The sequence below is a fragment of the Dryobates pubescens genome, chromosome 25, assembly GCF_014839835.1.
Source record: "Dryobates pubescens isolate bDryPub1 chromosome 25, bDryPub1.pri, whole genome shotgun sequence".
Lineage (NCBI taxonomy): Eukaryota > Metazoa > Chordata > Aves > Piciformes > Picidae > Dryobates > Dryobates pubescens.
The window spans coordinates 5,522,036-5,533,439 of record NC_071636.1 but is presented as its reverse complement, the minus strand read 5'-3'; positions in this window follow the sequence as shown (position 1 = coordinate 5,533,439).

Here is an 11,404-nt window from a genome sequence, read left to right as displayed (position 1 = left end):
AGGAGCCCAGAACTGGACCCAGGACACCAGCTGTGGCCTCAGAATGACAGAGGGGGAGGAAAACCTCCCTTGCCCTGCTGGCCACACTCTTCTTCACCCCAGGAGGTGTTTGCTGCAGTTCCATTCCTCGAGTAGTCCTTGGGACAAGTGTCTATGGGCTTTAGTGTAGCAGCTTGTTGACCAAGTTAGACCACATGCTTTTGTGATGACTAGCACAAATACTTGGCAGGTAGACTGGTGGACTGAAAGGGGACACTGCTCCTAGGCAATGCTGACTGTCTGTACTGGAAGGAAACAGGTTGTTAGCAGCAACCCCCCAGAGCTGCTGAACACAGGGCATGACTTCTCTAAGCAAGCAAGTGGAAATCAGCCCATGAAGACATCAAATGGCAAAGCTGGGAGGAGGGATGGAGCAGAACATAACTGTGGGTAGCAAGAGGCTACTATGGCAAAGTTCTTTTTAGCTAGCTGAGAGCTTAGAAGCAGCATAACCATGACAGCATCTCTGCATGAAGTGTTTTGTCTGTAGGTGGCACATCCTGTGCCAAATGCTTCTTAGTGGTGCCCAGCAACAGGCACAAACTGGAGCCCAGGTGGTTCCATCTGAACAGGAGGAGAAACTTCTTTGGGGTGAGGGTGCTGGAGCCCTGGAGCAGGCTGCCCAGGGAGGTTGTGAGTGTCTCCTCTGGTGAGCTTCCAGACCCAGGTGGGCACTGTGATCCTGGGCAGGCTGCTGTGGGTGCCCCTGCTTGGGCTGGGTGACCTTCAGGGGTCCCTTCCAACCCTCCCCATGGAGGGATGCTGTGAATGTGTGGAAGAATGTATGAGAGACTTGGCATTCAGGAAGCAGTGCTGGTGATTCCAGGGCAGCCACAGAAGAGCATGAGCTGGTTGCACTTTTTCTGCAGGAGGTTTACTGTGCCAGGGCCATAAATGAGTTCTTCCAGCGCTGGAAATCCTGTCAGAATGTGAAGAGGCAGATCAGAGGATTAGGAGCTTTGTCCTTCCTTACAGCCTCTCCTGACACAAAAGCACCTGCCAGGCATGAAGGCAAGCAGGAAATGTCTTCTCACATCCTGCTATTTCTGTGGCACAGTCACCTCCAGGAGCTCCATTGACATGCACTGAGCCATTCCCCTGAGTCCTTCCTGGGCTCAGGGGGTGGCATGTCAGGTTTATTTCTGAAGCCTCCATAACCTTTGCCCACAGGCAGCAGCTCTGTGAAGCCACTTGCCTATTTTTGTAATTAGTAGGTGGATTTGCTTCACTTCATTTCTTTGTTGAACTAAACCAAAGCCCACAGGATCTGTTCCACGAGATACTGTGACTTGCATGTCACTCCAGGTCAGCAGCAGCCTTATCTCCCAGGGGATTAAGAAGAATGTCTTCCCAGGGAAGGGCTCTCAGGCACGTGGAACAGGCTGCCCAGGGTGGAGTCAGCATCCCTGGAGGTGTTTCAAAGACACATGGATGTGTTGCTGAGGGAGTGGGTCCAGGGGAGGCCAGGAGCACCTCCCCTGTGGGAACAGGCTCAGAGAGCTGGGGCTGTTCAGCCTGGGGAAGAAAAGGATCCAGGGAGACCTTTAGAGCTGTGTTTCAGTATCTGAAGGGGACCTCCAGGAAGGCTGGGGAGGGACTGCAGTGATAGGAGGAGGGGCAATGGCTTTCAGCTTGAGGAGGGGAGAGTTAGACTGGCTATCAGGAAGAAATTCTTTCCAGTGAGGGTGGGGAGACACTGGAGCAGGTTACCCAGGGAGGTTGTGGATGTCCTCTCCTTAGAGGTGTTCAGGGCCAGGCTGGATGAGGCCTTGAGCAAGCTGGGCTAGTGGAAGGTCTCCTTGCCCATGGCAGGGGGCTTGGAGCTAGCTGATCTCGAAGGTCCCCTTCCAACCCAAAGCATTGTGTGGTTCTCTGTGTGTTTTGCTGCCCTGCCTTGCCCAGGGAGGAGTCAGCATCCCTGGAGGTGTCTCAGAGACCCACGGATGTGTTGCTGAGGGACGTGGTTCAGAGGCAGGGGCTTACAGGAGCTGGTGGGATTGTGAGCTCTGGCTGAGTGGTCTGACTTGGTGACCTCCAAGGTCTTTGCTCTGTGGCTCTGTGAGTGCTTGCACCTTTTGCCATTCTCTTTAGCCCTGCTTGCTCCCCGCTGTGGCAATCCTCCTCTGGGGGCGTTTTCTGAGGAGCTTCCTTTTAACTTCACATTCACTCCAGGGGGTAAACAGTTCCCCTCTCAATGCCCATGTCATGGGCAGTGTTTGGGGAGGAAACTGCCCCCCAACACATCAGTGCTGCTGCTGAAGGGTTTGCAGCAGCTGGTGGCTCTGGAGGCACGGTGAGCAGAACAGAACATCCAGACTTGGCATCTGCGTCCTGTCAGCTCTGAGGCTGGAGACAGTTGTCCTTTGTCTTCCCTTGTTGCCAAGAGGATGAGAAGTACAGACAGCTCCAGGACATACTTCCAGGTGTGGGTGGTTTCTGAGCTCCTTTTTCCCTGGTGAGGCATGGTTCTGGCTTTGGTATTCTGCAGGGGAGTAGCAAGTGGAAGAACGCCAAGGTGTTGGGGTGGGTTTTTTTTTCCAGCCCGGTATTTCTGTGCTGCAGGCAGCTGGCTCATGCATCTCCTTGCTCTCCTTCAGCTGTGTCCACGGTGTGCCTGCCAAATTGACAGCATTCCCACCCAAAGCTGGAGCCACTGGAGGGAGTCCAGCCCTGCCTTGCCTTTACGGGCTTCAGCTAGGAAGGGATGGTCCAAGGGCTGCCTGCTCGGGGTCAGGGGGATCAGCAGCTGTTTGATGTGTTGCTGAAACAACCAGGAGCCAAATGTCACCCCTTCTACAGCAAGGTCACAGAACCAGGGAGTTGTTTCCTTTGGAAAAACCTCCCAAGTTTCAGTCCAACCCTCAGCACCACCATGGCCATTAAACCCTGGCCCCAAGGGCCATGGCCACAGGTTTCTGGAACACCTCCAGGGATGGGGACTCCACCACCTCCCTGGGCAGCCTCTTCCCTGTCCCTGACCACTCTTGCAGCAAAGAGTCTCCAACCTTACCCTCCCCTGGCACACTTTCAGGCCATCAGTCTGAACATCCAGTCTGAACCTCCCCTGGCACAGTCCTCTTGTTCTGGTGCTGGTTGCCTGGGAGAAGAGACCAACCCCCACCTGGCTACAGCCTCCCTTCAGGGAGTTGCAGAGAGCAAGAAGGTCTCCCCTGAGCCTCCTCTTCTGCAGGCTAAGCAACCCCAGCTCCCTCAGCCTCTCCTCCCAGGGCTGTGCTCCAGACCCCTCCCCAGCTTTGTTGCCCTTCTCTGGACACCTTCCAGCACCTCAACATCTTTCCTAAACTGAGGAGCCCAGAACTGGACACAGGACTCAAGGTGTGGCCTGAGCAGTGCTGAGCACAGGGCAGAATGAGCTCCCTGCTCCTGCTGGCCACACTGTTCCTGCTGCAGGCCAGGATGCCATTGGCCTTCTTGGCCACCTGGGCACACTGCAGGCTCCTGTTCAGCCTACCATCAACCAGCACCCCCAGGTCCCTCTCTGCCTGGCTGCTCTCAGCCACTCTGCCCCCAGCCTGTAGCACTGCCTGGGGTTGCTGTGACCAATGTGCAGAACCTGGCACTTGGATGTGTTCAATCTCATGCCCTTGGACTCTGCCCATCTGTCCAGGTCCCTCTGCAAAGCCTCTCTACCCTCCAGCAGCTCAAGAGAGTGTTCATTTTTCTGTCACTTAGTAAAGGATCATCAAGAATCCATCACTGAAAGCCTGAAAGGTGCAGCTGAAAGGAGAAGAGTAACTAACCTGCTCTGCACAACAGCCAGAGCAAACCTGCCTACATCCAACCCCCCCTTTCAGTGAGTCCTGTTTGCAAATTCCACTGCTGGCTGTCAGTCCCTGGTTAAACACCCAGCTGGGGTTTTCCCCCCCTCACCCCCTCCACCCCTAATCTCAATGATTGCAATTTACTTTCCATGGCAAATCTCCCTTCTGTGACAAGAGCCTGGGGAGTGCCACCCCCGAGGAGCTGACCTTCAAACTGCTGATTTTCTTCTGTTCCCATCAAAAGATGACTTTGGCCATGACAAAGCAGTTTCCCCAGGACCTCCCCAGCAAAGGCAGGAGATTAGCTTTGGGCTTTAATTACATCCTTGCTGCAGAGACAAGGGGAAAGCAGCAGCCATTTGAATTTCAGCAGCAAGAATGGAGCTGGGATTTTTTTCCCCCCCTCCCCCATCAAAAGGATATTTCATCTTTGTGAGCAGATGCAGGTGGCTCCAGAAGGTTGGATTTATTTCTTCCCCCCCCCTCTTGAAGAGCTGCTACACTCTGGATGGATTTTTTTCCTAGGAAATCCATGCCAGGAAAAATCCTCCTCCTTCACTCAGGTGCTCAATGTGTTGGTGCCACCCTCTTGGCTACTTTGGGACAGGCTTTGAAGGGGGGTGGGGGGGAAGTCTTTGGGCCTCTCTCACCTGATCCTGTTTGATGTGTGTTTACCCAGAGCCTCCAGAACAAGAAGTGTTGGCATCCAATGGCCTGCAGGGAGCAGTGGTGAATTTAACACATCCAAGTGCCAGCTGCTGCACCTTTGGCCACAGCAACCCCCAGGCAGTGCTGCAGGCTGGGGGCAGAGTGGCTGAGAGCAGCCAGGCAGAGAGGGACCTGGGGGTACTGGTCCATGGTAGGCTGAACAGGAGCCAGCAGTGTGCCCAGGTGGCCAAGGAGGCCAATGGCATCCTGGCCTGCAGCAGGAACAGTGTGGCCAGCAGGAGCAGGGAGCTCATTCTGCCCTGTGCTCAGCACTGCTCAGGCCACACCTGGAGTCCTGTGTCCAGTTCTGGGCCCCTCAGTTTAGGAAAGATGTTGAGGTGCTGGAAGGTGTCCAGAGAAGGGCAACAAAGCTGGGGAGGGGTCTGGAGCACAGCCCTGGGAGGAGAGGCTGAGGGAGCTGGGGTTGCTTAGCCTGCAGAAGAGGAGGCTCAGGGGAGACCTCCTTGCTCTCTCCAACTCCCTGAAGGGAGGTTGTAGCCAGGTGGGGGTTGGTCTCTTCTCCCAAGCACCCAGCACCAAAACAAGAGGACACAGTCTCAAGCTGTGCCAGGGGAGGTTTAGGCTGGATGCTAGGAAGAAGTTCTTCCCAGCAAGAGAGATTGGCCATTGGGATGTGCTGCCCAGGGAGGTGGTGGAGTCCCCATCACTGGAAGTGTTTAGGGGGAGACTGGATGGTTGGTGCCATGGTTTAGTTGATCAGATGGTGCTGGGTGCTAGGTTGGACTGGATGATCTCTGAGGTCTTTTCCAAGCTGCTTTATTCTAAATCAGCAAGTTTGCAGGGGATGCCAAACTGAGTGGTGTGCCTGACAAATCTGAGGAGCCAGATGGCATGCAGGGGGACCTAGACAGGCTGGAGAAAGTGGGCTCAGGACAATCCTCAAGGACTGAGTATCTATAAGGCAGAGTGCAAGGCCCTGTGTGTAGGTCAGCAAAAGCCTTGATACTGGTCCAGGCTGAGGGATGATGAGATTGAGAGCAGCCCTGCAGCAAAGGACTTAGGGGTGCTGGTGGAGCAGCTGGGCATGAGCCAGCAGTGTGCACTTGCAGCCCAGAAGGTCAATGGCAGCCTGGGCTGCATCAAAAGAAGTGTGGCCAGCAGGTCAAAAGAGGTAATTCTGGCACTGTACCCTGCTGAGACCTTACCTGCAGTGCTGTGTCCAGCTCTGGGGCACCCAGAGGCCATGAACCTGCTGGAGTGGGTCCAGAGGAGGCCAGCTGAGGGCTGGAGCACCTCTGCTCTGAAGACAGGCTGGAAACATTGGGACTGTTCAGCCTGGAGAAGAGAAGGCTCCAGGGAGACTTCAGAGCTGCATCTCAGTATCTGAAGGGGACCTACAGGAAGGCTGTGGAGGGAGTGTTTAGAAGGGGCTGGGGGGATAGGAGGAGGGGCAATAGTTTGCAACTGGAGCAGGGGAGATTTAGGTTGGACATCAGGAGGAAGCTCTTCACAATGAGGGTGCTGAAAAACTGGAACAGGTTGTGCAGGGAGGTGGTGGAGTCCCCATCCCTGGGGACAGTCAAGGTCAGACTTGATGGGCAGCCTGCTGTAGCTGGAGATGTCCCTGCTGCCTGGAGGGAGGCTGGGCAAGGTGACCTTTGAGGGTCCCTTCCAATCTGATGCATTCTCTGATTTTTGTGGTTCTAAATGGGCTTATTTGTGGATCCTGTGAAATATTGATGGGAATACTTGAAAGCAAAGCCAGGACCTTACCCTCCTGAGTCTGCAGCCTGGAGCCAGCTTCTCTGCACACCACCACCCACCCCCCTGGCACGGTGAACTGCAGAGGTTTATTTCTGTCCTCTCCTCTCTCAGGCAGGCTGATGAACTCTCTTCACCTTCCCCCTTCCCTTTCATCTCTCAATCCACTTGAGATTCCATCTCTACTGCTCCCATGCTGCCTTAGTCCCCTCCGGGTCCACGACCTCTCCTGGCCAAAATAGTCACCTAACCCAATCAGCTTAGCAGAATCAATCTGTCCTTTCCACAGCCTCACAGACCCTAATGAAATTGCCCTCCCTCTGCCACTCCTTGTGCTGGGAAATGCCATCAATCAATCCAATCACAGCGCTCACATTCCCCGGATGCAGAGGTTTGGTAGAGGAGCAGCGCTGCTGAAACCAGGCTGACGTCCACAGGCGACTCCACAACCCCCCCAAATGAAGCTGCAAACCCCAGCATTTCTTGCAGTGCTGGAGAATGTTGTGGATTGATTGATTCTTTTTGTTTCCCCTCCTGTCATTCTGTGGTGGTTGGAAGAGGAGGAGGAGGAGGCACAGAGCTGCTTACGTGGACTAAGGCTTGATCCTCAACGGAACGCGGCGCAGGGAGTGTGCAATGTGGGACAGGGTCCTGGCTGACAGCACACAACTTGTTGCTCCAGCCAGCATTCCTAACCCACAGCTTACCTCTCTGAGATAGCTGCATGGTTCATTCTTAGGATCATAAAACTGTCAGGGTTGGAAGGGACCCCAGGGATCATCTAGTTCCGCCCCCACTGCCATGGGCAGGGACGCCTCGCACTACAGCAGGCTGCTCACAGCCACATCCAGCCTGGCTGCAAAGCCCTCCAGGGATGAGGCTTCCACCACCTTCCTGGGCAACCTGTGCCAGGCTCTCACCACCCTCAATGCAAAGAATTTCTTTCCAATCTCCAGTCTCAATCTTCTCTCTTCCAGCTCAAAGCCATTCCCGTTGTCCTGTCACTACAAGCCCTTGTCAAAAGTCCCTCCCCAGCATTTCTGTAGCCCTCTTCAGGAACTGGAAGGCTGCTCTAAGGTCTCCCTGAAGCCTTCTCCTCTCCAGGCTGAGCAGACCCAATTCTCTCAGTCTGTCCTCACAGGGAGGTGTTCCAGCCCTCTGATCATCCTATAGAATCATAGATCTGTTAGGGTTGGAAGGGACCTCAAGGCTCAGCCAGTTCCAACCCCCCTGCCATGGGCAGGGACACCTCACACTACAGCAGGCTGCTCACAGCCATATCCAGCCTGGCTGCAAACACCTCCAGGGATGAGGCTTCCACCACCTCCTCCCTGGGCAACCTGTGCCAGTCTCTCACCACCTCCTGGGGAAGAACTTCTTCCTCACATCCCATCTCAATCTCCCCATTTCTAGTTTTGTTCCATTCCCCCCAGTCCTAGCCCTCCCTGACATCCTCAAAAGTCCCTCCCCAGCTTTCTTGTAGCCACCTTCAGATACTGGAAGGCCACAAGAAGGTCTCCTCAGAGCCTTCTCCTCTCCAGACTGAACAACCCCAACTCTTTCAGTTTGTCTCCACAGGAGAGGTGCTCCAGACCATAGGAGAGGTGCTCCAGATCTTACATCTAGCCCTTAAATAACATTTAACTTGGAAGTTTGGACACTGAGGTATGACACAAAGTCTGAAGGTTGAGCTGGAAGATCTTCAAAGGTCTTTTCCAACCCAAACCAGTTTGTGATTCTTGTAGAGTTTCTCTGCTTCCAAGCAGCTCTTTGGTGTTGCAAAACTTTACTGATGAAACTTCTTAATATTGGAGATTTAGTGTAGTTTTAAGGCTGGTTTTTAGGATGAGGCTTCCACCACCTCCCTGGGCAACCTGTGCCAGTCTCTCACCACCCTCATGGGGAAGAGCTTCTTCCTAACATCCAATCTCAAGCCACCCATTTCTAGTTTTGCTCCAACCCCCCCAGTCCTATCACTCCCTGACACCCTCAGAAGTCCCTCCCCAGCTTTCTTCTAGCCCCCTGGAGGTGTTCAAGAAACCTGTGGCCATGGCACTGTGGGACGTGGTTTGATGGCCATGGTGGTGTTGGGCTGATGCTTGGACTCAATAACCTTAGAGGCCTTTTCCAACTTTAATGAAGGGGACCTCCAGGAAGGCTGGGGAGGGACTGCAGTGATAGGAGAAGGGGCAATGGCTTTCATCTTGAGGAGGGGAGAGTTAGACTGGCTATCAGGAAGAAATTCTTTCCAGTGAGAGTGGGGAGACTCTGGAGCAGGTTACCCACCTCCTTAGAGGTGTTCAGGGCCAGGTTGGATGAGGCCTTGAGCAAGCTGGGCTGGTGGAAGGTCTCCTTGCCCATGGCAGGGGGCTTGGAGCTAGCTGATCTCGTAGGTCCCCTTCCAACCCAAAGCATTGTGTGGTTCTCTGTGTGATTTTGCTGCCCTGCCTTGCCCATCAGCCACACACAGCCCCATTATTGACCTCACTGCTAATTCCTTTAAGCCTATTAGCACACCAGCAGCAGCAGCCTGCAGAGGATGTTTTTTCCACCCTGCATCACGTGGTGCTCCCCAACTTCCTCTCTCAGGCATAAGGAATCATTCGAATGCCACAAAGCAAAATGATCTCTAATCAGCCCCTGGCCCTTCCAGCAGATAAACAAACCCCCCCAGTCTGTCTTTGGTAGGGGTGGGATGCATAAAACTTCCACAGAGGGAAAAGCCTTAAAGCCATAACCCAAGCAAACAACAACAACAATCCAATGTATGGCATTGGAAAGAAGCAGAAAGTGTAGCTCCAGCAGGGACTAGCCCTGCCTGGTTGAACTAATCATCCCCCAGCAGAAAAACCACCCAATAAACACAAGGCATTTGTTCTTTAGGCACAATTTTACCAGCAAGTCTTCCAAGCAGTGTATCTATATCTTAAAACCGTGCCTCCCTCAGTGGGTAAATAGAGGAGGTGCAAACACAGTGATCATTATAGGCAGCACGAAGCAAGCCAAGGTTAAGTTCATGCCTTTGGTGTTTAAAAAAAAAAGGCTTCCCCAGATTGGAAGTGATTCAGCCTTTGAAATCACAGCTTTGTTCTTTGGGGTTTCCTTCCTCTCCTCTCTGACCACATTTGAGACTCTTGAAGGTGTCCAGAGAAGGGCAACAAAGCTGGGGAGGGGTCTGGAGCACAGCCCTGGGAGGAGAGGCTGAGGGAGCTGGGGTTGCTTAGCCTGGAGAAGAGGAGGCTCAGGGGAGACCTTCTTGCTCTCTCCAACTCCCTGAAGGGAGGTTGTAGCCAGGAGGGGGTTGGTCTCTTCTCCTAGGCAAGCAGCACCAGAACAAGAGGACACAATCTCAAGCTGTGCCAGGGGAGGTTTAGGCTGGAGCTGAGGAGAAAGTTCTTCCTAGGAAGAGCAATTGGCCATTGGGATGTGCTGCCCAGGGAGGTGGTGGAGTCCCCATCCCTGGAGGTGTTCAAGAGGGGATTGGATGGGGTGCTTGGTGCCATGGTTTAGTAGTCTGGAGGTGTTGGGTGACAGGTTGGGCTTGATGATCTTTGAAGTCTTTTCCAGCCTTATTGATTCTATGATTCATTCTGGCATCAGTCAATCATAAGGCCATTAAGGTTGGAAAAGGCCTCCAAGATCATCCAGTCCAACCATCAGCCCAACCCCACCATGGCCATCAAAACATGTCCCACAGTGCCATGGCCACAGGTTTCTCGAACACCTCCAGGGCTGGGGACTCCACCACCTCCCTGGGCAGCCTGTTCCAATCCCTGACCACTCTTGCAGCCCAGGAATTTTTCCTCATCTCCACCCTCACCCTCCCCTGGCACAATTTCAGGCCATTTCCTCTCCTTTTATCACCTGACACTGGGGAGAAGAGACCAACCCCCACCTCATTCCAACCTCCTTTGAGGGAGCTGTAGAAAGCAATGATGTCTCCCCTCTGCCTCCTCCAGGCTGAGCAACCCCAGGCCCCTTCCCAGGTGCAATTTGAGGCTGTTTCCTCTCACCCTGTCACTAGTTACACGGCAGAGGAGACCAACGCTTGCCTGGCTACAGCTTCCCTTTGGGGTGTTGTAGAGATCAATAAGCTCAGCATCCTTCCCTCCAGGAGAAGCATTCTGTTGCTGCTTCTTCCAGCACTGGGGAGAGTCACTGATGGGATCAGCTCTCTTAATTACTTAATCCAATCACTGACTGTGCACCTATGAAGAGGAGAGTGACTGGGCCACGTGTGTGAACCCCAGCACGAGCACACGGCTCACTACAGCACTGTCTAAGTAACAGAGGGAGAAGGTACAGCCAAGGGGTGCAAAGATGCTGAGGGGCCTGGGACTTCTCTCTGAGAGGTGGTGGTGGTGGAGTCACTGTCTCTGGAGGTGTTCAAAAAGGGATTGGATGTGGCACTTGAAGCTGTGGTTTAGTAGCCATGAGGTCTTGGGTGACAGGTTGGACTGGATGATCTTTGAGCTCTCTTCTGACCTTATTGATTCTGTGACTTGGGGCTGTTTAGGCTGGAAAAGAGCAGACTGAAGGGGGATCTCATCAATGCTGATCACTACTCAAAAGGCTGGGTGTCAGGAGAATGGGACCAGGCTTTTTTTTGGTGGTGCCCAGTGACAGGACAAGGGGTGACAGGTATAAACTGGAACATAAGAAAGCTGAGGAGGAACTGCTTGAATTGAAGGGTGAGGGAGCCCTGGAGCAGGCTGCCCAGAGACATGGTGGAGCCTCTATCTCTGGAGACATTCCAAACCCACCTGGACATGTTCCTGTGTGACCATCTCTTAGGTGCCCCTGCCTTGACAGGGGGGTTGGACTGGATGACTTCCAGAGGTCCCTGCCAACCCTTCCCACTCTGAAGGTATGTGTTCTGCTTCTCAAAAGTTAAAATTATCAGGTTGAGAGGTAAGAAGACATATTCCAACTCTCACATGACCAAGATCTTGCCATGGTCTAGTCATGAGGTCTGTGGTGGCAGGTTGGATTCAATGATCTTTGAGGTCTCTTCCCACCTTGGTGATACTGTGAGCTGCAGAGCTCCAGTACTGCTGTTCCAATTGCAATGTCCTTTCTCCATTCCCCTTGTGAAACCTACTTTGACTCCTCTCGGGGTTTGGATGCTTTTCAAAAGGACAAAGTTCTCTTCT